The sequence below is a fragment of the Mixophyes fleayi genome, chromosome 12, assembly GCF_038048845.1.
Source record: "Mixophyes fleayi isolate aMixFle1 chromosome 12, aMixFle1.hap1, whole genome shotgun sequence".
Taxonomy (NCBI): Eukaryota; Metazoa; Chordata; class Amphibia; order Anura; family Limnodynastidae; genus Mixophyes; species Mixophyes fleayi.
In genome coordinates, this window is record NC_134413.1 from 68,773,598 (window position 1) to 68,785,797 (window position 12,200).

The window sequence follows — 12,200 nt, forward strand, 5'->3', positions numbered from 1 at the left end:
CCTTATACGTAAAAGCTGATGATAATGAATTCACAAGACCAGCTTTTTTTTTTTTTAATAAATAATTATGGAAATCTTGTCACCGTGACTTTCAAAACTTCCGATTCAAATTTTCCGTGGCTGGCTGTTTTCATTATCCTCGATTCAAATTTATCCGATAGTATTGAAGGAACAGCTTTTGCATCAGAAGGGTTAAATAAATGGGACGGTAGTGGAAGATTTGGCTGAGTGACACTGTGGGTTTAGTAGGACAATCTGCTGTGTTGCCCACTTGTTGCATATAGTGTTCCAGAGCAAGGGGTGATAATTATCTGTGAAGCGGAGACAGGTGCCAGCTGAAGAAGACTTAATTACTTGGTATTACCCACACCAAGTGTGGGAGATACTCCTGGGGAAAGCTCACCAGGAGGACCTCAGCCAAAGTGCTGCGGCCTCTCCCCAGGACTGACACACATACAGTAAATCCAGGCAGAGGCCTGCTGTTCCTCGCCAAAAGGCTGACATCTCCTTCTGGCCTGGAGTCCTTAGTTGCTCCTTGAGTCTGACTTAGTCCTGGAAATTCTGATCCTAAACCTGGCACTCTGCATCCGTTCTACTGATCACATTAGGAAATTGTTTGGCTTAGCCTTAGCATTCATGGCAGAGGGAGAACGCGGAGAGTGGCTCCCCCCCCCCCTCCTCTGGAGTAAGGGATGGGAGGAATTCGGTCAAAAGGAGAATTTAGGCCATAGAGGTGCTCTCAGATCTAAACAAAAGCTTTATGTAATTATCGCAGTGCTGTGTGGCTCTGCAGTATTCACCTAGCAAATTACTTTGTGGCACATGTCCATTTTTATCTTATTTACGAAAAACTACTAAATGTGTCGGAGTAAAACTTTGCAGACTTTCTTTTGTACAACTGTGCAAAATAAACCCATAGGGTATATGCACCCTATCCTACTAGGGACCATAAACATGAGTTGTGGTTACCGCAGGACTTATCCATGAGTCAGAAATGCCAGTGGACAGGACCTACATATCATCATCATTTATTTATAATGCGCCACTAATTCCGCAGTCCTGTACAGAGAACTCACTCACATCAGTCCCTGCCCCATTGGAGCTTACAGTTTAAATTCCCTAACACACAGACTAGGGTCAATTTGTTAGCAGCCAATTAACCTATCAGTATGTTTTTGGAGTGTGGGAGGAAACCGGAGCACCAGGAGGAAACCCACGCAAACACGGGGAGAACATACAAACTGCTCACAGATAAGGCCATGGTTGGTAATTGAACTCATGACCCCAGTGCTGTAAGGCAGAAGTGCTAACCACTGAGCCACCGTGCTGTACATACAGGTAGATGGTTCAGGTGAGCTTGATATGCGTTTCCTCTCTTTTACGAAACACAGGGAAGTTTGTTACAGTTGTTGAGTAAGGACGCACCAAATCACTATCCAGGAGAATAGACCAAAGACAAAGTCAGGGCAGGCAGACAATAGGCAAAAGAAGGCGTCAGACAGGTCCAAACCTCCAGAAAACCGCAAGAAAACCGTACACTAAGGAGCCAAATAGAACCTAGTATGGGCAATGCACAATGTGCGCTAGGTTTGTATAGTAGTTGTTTTTATTTGTGATTCTAAGAGGTTTCACTGAATACTTCAAAAGAAGGAAAGGGCGCTAGAAAACTCTCAAATGGACCAGCAATAGATTAGGGCCATTCGTATTATTAGGATCTGGTGTTGTCAAAATATGCCTTAAGAAAGTGTCTGTCCGTTTAGTCCTGAATGCAGTAGGCAAAGGAGTAATTTAAACACTCACTTTCTTAGCTAACTAAACATCTAGATAATTACCTTTAGCCACTGATGTTGTAAACGGACACACAGATCTGTTAGAATTACCATTAATTAAAGCTAGAGAGGTTTGCATTCTCATTAATAATTTGAGTGAGTACTTATTTTATTTAATACTGTTATCCTTCATCATTATCATCATCATTTATTTATATAGCGCCAGCATAGTCCGTACCGCTTTACAATTGGGACCAAAACACAGTAATAAAAGAATGCTGGGTAATACAGACAGACAGGAGATGAGAGGGCCCTGCCCACAAGCTTTACAATTTAGGGTACAATGAGGGTAAGTGTTGTATATTGCATACTGGTCCAGCCAGAATGCAAAGGTAAAAAGTGCTTAGAGGGCTATATGATCCAGTCACACGGCAATGTTGGCGAAATGGTTGTTGTCTTATGTGAACTGTGTAGAGGGTGGTAATAGGGTAACCTAGGGAGGTTAAGAGGGTGGTTGAGGAATATTATAAGCGTCCCTGAAGAGGTGAGTTTTCAAAGAACGCTTGAAGGTTTGAAGATTAGTAGTAAGTCTTATTGTGCGAGGGAGGGAATTCCACCAAGTGGGTGAAGCCTGAAAAAAAGTCCTGTAACTGGGAATGGGAGCATGTAATAAGTGTGTATAGGAGAAGCAGAACGGAGGTGTCAAGTTGAGGGATTTTTGAGACAAGTGAGGCGATGTATGTTGGTGCAGTTTTGTTGATGGTTTTGTATGTTATGTAGCACGGGCACCCTTCTGTTGATGCACACACAAACAACTTCTTGCTTTTTACTTTGCTTTATTTGCCAGAATGGCAAAGTATTTTATAACATAAAGTTTCACACACTTTCTTATGACCCCAATGCTAAATTAACAGAGGCCAGCTCTCTAGACACTGGCCAACTTATTCGGCATCGGTCACACTGAACAATAAAAAAAAAAACAGGTTTAAATACTTTACACTCCTCCCACAGCCCTAGCTTGATGGGCACTTGATACTCCCACCTTGCCTTTCAAAAGGCGTTCTCTGCAGGTGTTCTGCTTGATTAATTTCACCGCAGACACACCCTGTGAGCTTGCAGTTAGCTGTGGAAAAAGAGACTTCTAAAGCACTTTAAAATATGTAACTTAAATCACAATCTATACTATTATATTGCCACACATATGTCTTCCACCTTTTTTCTTTGAAATAGATGCACTACTGTATAAGAGTGTAAAGTCAGCTGAACACCTAATTCCTCTCTTAGAGACCTGGTTTCAAATCACTTCCTTTGTCACATATCCCTTCCCCTAGCGTCACCAAGTAGGTTGGGGCAGACATCGCGAGGACAATGCATCTGCATTTTTGTGCAAAATCATCGGTCTGTGTTTTAGTGCAAAAAGGTTGCAGTGCCAAGAACCAGAGGGTTATCTTAGTATTTACCTACCGGTTGTTCTGCATCCGCCGCTACGGGGCATGATCTGTTATTAATGAGAATTCTCTGCCTAAAAGATAATAGTGCAGAGCTTCTGTGTCCCATTTCATGGCAAGAAATTCCTTCTCTACGGTAGCGTATTTTCGTTCCCTTGGAAGTAACTTCCGACTCAGATACAGGACACGACACCGGAGGCATCGGTTTGGAGGAAGAACTACTACAGTAACTCAACATCACGTATTTCTCCTCGCACCTCACTAGGGGGGGGGGGGCGAAGGGAGATCCAGGATGTTACATCACCGCGGAGTGCCTTCGCGATTGTCCTGGAGGCACTCCGCTGCTCATTGACTATGCCCCTAAAGGTTCCTGTTTTAAGTTTTCAAAGATCGCTCATAGTTTGTAAGGTGGACTTGTCATTGAGGCTTGTGTAAGAGATTTCATACATCCACAAGCATAACAATTGAAAATGTGGCAAACTATACCAAGTAAACTTCGCCCTACAAATTTCCATGGAAGCCAGTTTTTTCATTAGCAAAGTATCTGCTGTAATCTTATCACAGATAATATCACTATTATTCCCGTTAGTAAGAGTTGATTGCTTTTGGTAAGGCCACATTTATTAAATAAGCCTTATAAAGATGTTTCCTTTGTGTTCATGAGGGATGGATATGTAGAGACGAGTTTCACACATCATCAGATCTACGATAACAGCCGCCGACTGCCAAAACAAGTGGTACCGCAACAGCCGACACTTTGGCGATTGAGAAAAAATTACTGCCTGATGATAATCCATCATGAGATTTTCTGGACAAAAGAGGAATAATTAGCCTGAATTTCTGCCAGTCACCTTCTGGCTTCAAATGTAGTTTACAAAAAAGCAAATTAGACGTGTTCAATCTGTTCCGTCCTAAACTATGATGTAACTTTGTAAAAGAGTTCCTGTTCTATGATTTAGCATAGAAAGATTTTTACAACGAGAAAACGACACATTGTGGGTCTGATGCAGAGTTGAGTGGAAGCACGTTTGCATCGCAGAAACCGTTCATGATTGGTTGATTTCTATTTCACCTGTGAAGCTGCTGGGTTCTTCATTAAGCTTGTATATATTATAGGATTTTTTGTGTGTGTTTATCTAAAAAATATTGTGTTACTTTTATGCGTAGACAGGAAGGAAGGTTATATCTGCTGTATTATATGACACTCGAAATGCGTCCAACGTAGCATATGGCTGATATATGATTTTTCTGTGTGCACAATTTTGGTCCCCATGTACGTTCCAGTGTCTTGTCCATGTCTGGTGTGGTATTTGTAGGTACCAGGTTATAGGGGGCATGACTGCACTGATTTATGGGTTTTTATTGGGTTTTTTTTAACTTGTGGTACCAATGAATTCATGTTACTTGTTTAACCTAAAAGCGCTGTATACAAATATTTAATAGTTTTTGCATAAGGTGACTTCGTGCAAGGCTTACACTTACTGAGATCCACTACTGATGTCACCTACTAGATTTATAATTCTATACAAGTGTGATATCAGTTCTCCAAAGTGTTTGGGATTTGGTCAGGGGTATAATGCTCCATTGCTGGGCCCTCCACCAAATTTTGCTATGGGCCGGCTATTGCTCAGCTAAGCCCTGCAAAGGGACGCTGCAGTTCAACCACAGGACTTGGAATTTTCTGGATTACACCACACCTCAAAATATTGTCTTTCCAAACTTTCAGTTTTGGGTGAAATATGTTAAGCAAACCACCATTCCTAAAGTTTACTTACCTGGGGTCCATTGTTCAGGCTAACAGGTAAGTCCCGAACATCTTCCACACATCCATCATTGGTGCCCATACTCTTGCTGGAAGCATATTGCAGCTGGAGAACACGCCGTCTATCTGAAAAAGACCAGGTCAGCGGTGTCACGGGCACTAGGAGTCTTTACCCAGGGATCACCAGGTGATGGACTTACCAGAGCAGTATAGATGGTAATATGGTACTCTGGTAGCGGGGTGATCACGGAACAGGAGACAGCAGATGGTAGAGAATGCTCGTGAAAGTCTATGACTAGCAGCACTGGTAATATATATGTAGTAGTACACGAGGAACTGAATGGACAAAGGAAACGTGAGGGTAGTCAGTGGTCTGCGGTAGCAAGTTGTACCACTGCTATAGTGAGTAGGAATGTCCAGAAGCAACGAGGAGGTGATGAAAGTCAGCGGTCTGCGTTTAGCAAGTTGTACCGCTGTCTAGGTGAGGGAACGGAATCCAGGTGGAGGTATCCGAGAAGTCAGTGGTCTGCGTTAGCAAGTTGTACCACTGCTATATGGAAGGATACTGGAACAGGAATCAGTGGTCTGCCTCTAGCAAGTTGTACCACTGAAATATATATGTGAGGAGGAGCACGGGGAGACAACTGTAAGGCAAAGTATACACGGGCACACTGAACTTGATCCCACGAAGATATGCACAAAGTAGAAATAACAGAGCAGCACTGCACTAATATACAAAGTCACAGGAACTATCCAGACTACAAGGTAACACAGTCAAATGATGGCAAAAGTCTCAGTGGATAGGCAACTTCAGAGAAGAACAACTCAGTCCAGCAAGGTATGCAATACACGAGCACAGTCAATGATAAGTATGCATACCGTGGTTCAGAAGAGCAGGCTGTCAGAAAGGAGTGCAGGGATACCTGAGCTGCAGGAGGCCGGCAGGGTGCAGAGTCCCAGCGAAATGGAAGCGGTATCCAAGTAGGTGCAGCGCACAGGATGGTAGACCAGCAACGATGGAACAATACTCAGGAAGCAGTAGTATATAGGACTGGTCACCTGGAGATCACTGAAGAGTAGAAGCGGTATCCAAGTAGGGGCAGCGCACATGTAGGTAGACCAGCAACGATGGAACAATACTCAGGAAGCAGTAGTATATAGAACTGGACACCTGGAGATCACTGGAGAGTAGAAGTGGTATGGCAGAGAAGACAGCAGCGGAGCGTTGACCCAATGCAGACAAGCAAGTAGACACAGGCAGGAACGCTGTAGAAGCACGGAGAGCGGATCAGCTGGCTGCAGACACTAGTAGAACTGAAGGGTAGCGGCAATCAGGATACTGCAGGTACACGGAGGTAGCGGATAGGAATCAGCAGGTGCAGTCACGAGGAAACACGGGAGAGTTGAGGTGAGCAGGAACTGTTGAGCACGGAGGCAGCGGATAGGAATCAGCTGGAGCAGTCTCGATGAAACACGGGAGAGTTGAAGTGAGTAGATAACTGTAGTGCACGGAGGCAGCGGATAGGAATCAGCTAATACAGTCACGATGAAACACAGGAGAGTTGAAGTGAGTAGATAACTGTAGTGCACGGAGGCAGCGGATAGGAATCAGCTAATACAGTCACGATGAAACACAGGAGAGTTGAAGTGGTCTGGAAACCACAGGAGAGTTGAAGTGGTCTGGAAACCACAGGAATCAGCTGGGCTGAACACACGAGGAAACACAGGAACACCTTCAGAGGCTCATGGGGAATGAGACTCCAAGAGCAGGCCACGAGGTATTGACCACAGGTGCTTTAAATAGGGAGTGTTGCCTGATCAGCCAATTAACTAAAAGGAACAGGTACTGAAGGTTTAAAAGGGCTGCACATGCGCAGACCCTCAGGATGGTGGACGGACATGGTTCCTAAACACACGAGAAGTAGCACTCACAGTCCGGTGAGTGACAAGCGGGAACGTATAGAGTGAAACATGATCACACTACGAAGAAACACGTAGACATCATGGGTATATTTACTAAACTGCAGGTTTGAAAAAGTGAGGATGTTGCCTATATCAACCAATCAAAGTCTAGTTATCACTTATTTAGTGCATTCTACAAAATGACAGCTAGAATCTGAATGGTTGCTACGGGCAACATCACAACTATTTCAAACATGCGTTTAGTAAATATACCCCCATCTACTTGTAGGACAAAATCACCTGGCAGCAGCAATCACTTTTTTTTTTCCTTTCTGGTTGTTGTTGCAGGTTTCTAGATGATAGATCACATACCTGTACTTTCATCATCAACATTTATTTATATAGCGCCAGCAAATTCCGTAGCGCTTTACAATTGGGAACAAACATTAATAAGACAATACTGGGTAATACATACAGACAGAGAGGTAAGAGAACCCTGCTATAAAACTTACAATCTATAGGACAATGGGAGTTAGAAACACAAGGGCATGTGCTACATCATATTGCACAATGGACCAGCCAGACTGAAAAGGTAAAAGTACTGAGTGGGCTGTGTGTGTTGCAATGTTGGGTAGAAGGTTGTTGTCTTGCGTTAGCAGTGTAGAGGATGGTAATAGGGTAATCTAGGGAAATTAAGATGATGGTTGAGGAATATCATAACCTTGTCTGAAGAGGTGGGTTTTCAGTGAACGCTTGAAGGTTTGAAGACTACAGGAAAGTCTTACTGGGGGTGGGAGGGAATTCCACAAAGTAGGTGCAGCCCGGAAAAAATCCTGTAACCGAGAATGGGAGGATGTGATGAGTGGAGGAGAGTCGTAGATCTTGTGCAGAACGGAGGTGTCGAGTAGGGAGATATTTTGAGACAAGTGAGGAAATGTATGTCGGTGCAATTTTGTTGATGGCCTTGTATGTTAGTAGAAGAATTTTATATTGGATTCGTTGAAATACAGGCAGCCAATGTAGAGACTGACAGAGTGGCTCAGCAGAGGAATAATGGTTTGTAAGGAAAATCAGTCTAGCCGCAGCGTGCAAAATAGATTGTAGGGGTTCAAGTCTGACTTTGGGAAGACCAGTAAGGAGGGAATTGCAATAGTCGATGCGGGAGATGATGAGTGCATGAATTAATGGTTTTGTGGTGTCTTGTGTCAGATATGTGCGTATTCTGGAAATGTTCTTTAGGTGTATGTAACATGATTTAGATATAGAGTTGATGTGGGGAATAAACGACAGTTGTAAATCAAGGATTACACCTAGGCAATGAGCTTGCGGGGTGGGATTTATGGTCATGTTATCGACAGAAATAGAAATGTCAGGCAGGAAGCTTCTGTTTTTGGGTGGGAATATTATTAATTCAGTTTTTGAAAGATTGAGTTTGAGTTGGCGAGAAGACATCCAAGATGAAATGGCAGAAAGACAGTCAGTAACGCGAGACAACACAGATGGTGAAAGATCAGGAGAGGATAGATAAATTTGTGTATCATCCGCATAGAGATGATTTTTTTCCGTAACATATATTTCACCTATTTTTATTACTATACAACTGCAAGATGCCCAATGATTATTGGAGCACTCTGTGACTGGGGCAAAGTTTTGTTGAGACCCCGGGTACATGCACAGATGTATGTGGTTTGTTTGTCAGAGATACTAGTTAATCCCTCTCCAGCCCTGGGTTAGAGTCCCATTGTTTCAAACATTCTCAAGGGAAAGACTTCTGAGTTCTTTTAGTAATAGAGATTGGGCCCTACTTTGACAGTCACTTTGTGGGTGTATAAACTACTTTTTATTTATGGTTTGAATATATTTTTGCTTTTATTTGTCACTGAAACAGCCACTGAAAAATGCGAAACCAGCTTTGGACCCGGCTCTTGTCTGTATTATCGCATGTGCGCTTAAATTTCCGCCAAGACACAAAGTTTACTGAGCAAGATAGAGGTGCTTGCCGAAAAATATATATTTGCACCGAATGATGGCGTAATTGCAATGGTGCACCTCATTATCCAGACAATGCCCGTATCCTTCCACTATCGTGACTAGTGTAAGCCATAAGTGAGGCTAAACTAAAAAAATAGAGAAATGTAAAATAATTAAAGGGGTGATACTAAAGGAGTGGGAGATTGGATTTTGATTTGACATTTATACGTTTGCCTCTACAGATCCTCACTGAAGATGCCACACAGATAAGACCCAGTTTAGGAATCAAACTCATTCTCCAGGGCTCTGAGGCAGAAGTGCTAACCACTGAGCCACCTTGCTCAATGGTTAACGGTGCATGGTTATGCTAAGTAAATATGGCCCATGGAATCCAAAAGGTGCTGAGTCAGCTCAAATCCCTAATATGAAGTTGCCTAATGGATGTATCTTCATTATTTAGTACTTATAAACACTTGCAATGTGTTACACACCTGAGTAAACACAAGGAATGTCATCTTTGTCAATTTAACGACTGATTTAATTGACAGTTAGTGCAGCCCACAAATCAACAGGGGTGTCATATTTACTTTGAACAGTCAGACTGGACAAACATTAGAATGTTGACATCTTGAGAGCACAAACTCATTGACATTAACAAATACATTATTATGGCCCTATAGACAGTGTAAAACTACACGGCTACAGGAATGTGTCACGCTTATTTTTGCACTTGTTTTATATGGAGGATTGAATGGATTTGCAGTCCAAGATGTCTGCATATGTGGGGTGAAAATGTTTGCATCTTCTGGTGGGAGAGCATTCCCTATAACGTAATGCTTCTTCTAACAATACTTGTCATGATTGTCCAAATCAGGAAGAATCCCGGGCTTTACTAATTAAATAATTACTGAACACTGCCTGGAATATTAACCCCAATTGATGGCATTATAGAGCATCTGTCATGTGTATAAATAAGTTGTTAATTCATAACTGGTTTGAAAATTAATTTGCCTTCGGCATGTAACTAGTATGTCTTGCTGATGCATGCTCTCCAAAGCTTTCTGTCAGCTAGTATTCATAAATCCTGTTTCAGGAATTTTTCAGGAAGCTATATTCCATTTAATGAAAAAGTAGCATGGTTATTACCAGTTATAGGTGAATATTCATCTTTTCTTAAACTGTTGTCTGCTATCCTAGCTTGTATAGCTTGAAACGGTCGTTCTTTCTCTGCTGAGCCACTCTGTTAGTCTTTACATTGGTTGCCTGTATTTCAACGAATCCAATATAAAATTCTTCTACTAACATACAAGGTCATTAACAAAATTGCACCGACATACATTTCTTCACTTGTCTCAAAATATCTCCCTACTCGACACCTCCGTTCTGCACAAGTTCTGCATCTCTCTTCCACTCTCATCACATCCTCCCATTCTCGGTTACAGGACTTTTTTCGGGCTGCACCCACTTTGTGGAATTCCCTCCCTCGCACAGTAAGACTTTCCTCTACTCTCCAAACCTTCAAGCATTCTCTGAAAACCCACCTCTTCAGACAAGCTTATGATATTCCTCAACCACCCTCTTAGTCTCCCATATTGCCACCCTCTACACAGCTAACACAAGTCAACAATCCTCTGACCTACATTGGTACACACACAGCCCACTCAGTACTTTTACCTTTGCATTGTAGCTGGTCCAGTGTGCAATATGATGTAGCACATGCCCTTGTGTTTTAAACTCCCATTGTCCTATAGATTGTAAGCTTGTGAGTAGGGTTCTCTTACCTCTCTGTCTGTATGTATTACCCAGTATTGTTTTATTAATGTTTGTTCCCAATTGTAAAGCGCTACAGAAATTGCTGGCGCTATATAAATAAATGATGATGATTATGATGAAAACCCACCTGTTTATAAAAGTCTAGCAGTCCTCCACTTAACCATGTCACCATGTATTATAACTCAGCCTCTTTCCTCTTCCATCTCTCTCACTCTTGCTTCTTGCCCTCATATCTGCTTACATTGGCTCACCCCCATGTGTCAATGGTTTGCCTGCCCCTTTCTCTTTAGATTGTACGCTCTAGGGACCAGGGCCCTCTTCCCTTCAGTTCTCATTACCTATAACTTTTGCTCACCAGCTACACTTCGCACCTCCTCCTTGGGCTCTCTGCAGGGCCGGACTGGGACTAAAAATCAGCCCTGGCATTTAAAGCACACAGGCCCACCTCTGTTGATAAGCTGGAAAAAAAAAAGTGTGCCGCAGTGCAGTGGCGGTGCCGCCAAAGGCGTAGCTTCATTATGTTGGGGGCGTGGTCAAAATGGTGCGTTGATACATACATTATAATAAAACATTACATTTATCAGACCCTCCCCATCCACATTACGCCACCCTCCCAGATACATTATGACACCCCCAGCCCACTGTACTTATCTATGCTTCTGATGCTGCTGACATTCCTGTAGAGTGAGCAGGGAAGCTCTTAGTCTCATGAGATTAATAAATCTCGTGAGACTTAGAGCTCCACGGCTTGCTCTGCAGGCTGTGCCCTGTCCGGGACGGAGCACAGATCCCCCTGCTGACCAACTGGATTAAGGCTCGGGGGGCCCGGGCCCTTAAGTCAGGGGGGCTCCTATGATGTAATTTGGCTATTAGACACATTTTTGACAAATACAAAGGCAATACTGTGTGCACTACTGAAAGGGGCACTCAGTTCTGCCTTAACAAGCAGTACAGTGTGAAGCAGGACATATCTCCCAACTGTCCTTGTAGTCAGACCAAATCCTGACTAAGTGGGACAGTCACCCACCAAATTCAGAACAGTTGGCAGACTGTCCTGGTCTCTCCTACCTGTCTTGTCATGGTCACCACTTGTGGCTGCTGGTGTCTTTAGATCAGTTGCTGCTTGTCTGGATCCTGGAATGTTGGATGCCCTATTTGGAGAAAAAAATGAGCAGTTGAAATTTAGCCCTGGTTTTAAATCAATATAGCATCCATGTTTTAAAATTAGGCCTCACTGCAGCCACAACATTAAAATACTAGTATTCACATTTGATAAATACATCTATTTCCCTCCAACTAGCCCTGACATTAAATAGTATTCCCATTTAATAAATAAAACTATTTCCCTCTCTCCAAAGCACCCCAGCATTAAATTAAAAATGCAATCACCCCATCTGAAATTGATAGGCCCCACTATTAAATTGCCCCCACCATCACCCCACAAATTGAATAGCACCCAATAATTAGCCCCCACCTGCAATTCCCTATTAGATTAACAGCTTACCTCCCATATTATATTAAGAGCTACCCATACACACATTATTGTCATACACCGGCCCTCACACACACACACAT

The 12,200-nt window shown here is 42.9% G+C and overlaps 1 protein-coding gene across 1 annotated transcript in view; it reads right to left on the bottom strand.

Moving 5' to 3' along the window:
- Nucleotides 1–11,748, bottom strand: part of ADAMTSL4 (ADAMTS like 4) — a 242,828-nt gene extending 231,080 nt beyond the window's left edge. The window contains exon 1 of the mRNA XM_075192170.1: nt 11,694–11,748. The gene's annotated coding sequence lies outside the window, so the exon portion shown is untranslated. The remainder of the gene's footprint in view (nt 1–11,693) is intronic.
- Nucleotides 11,749–12,200: the final 452 nt, after the last annotated feature.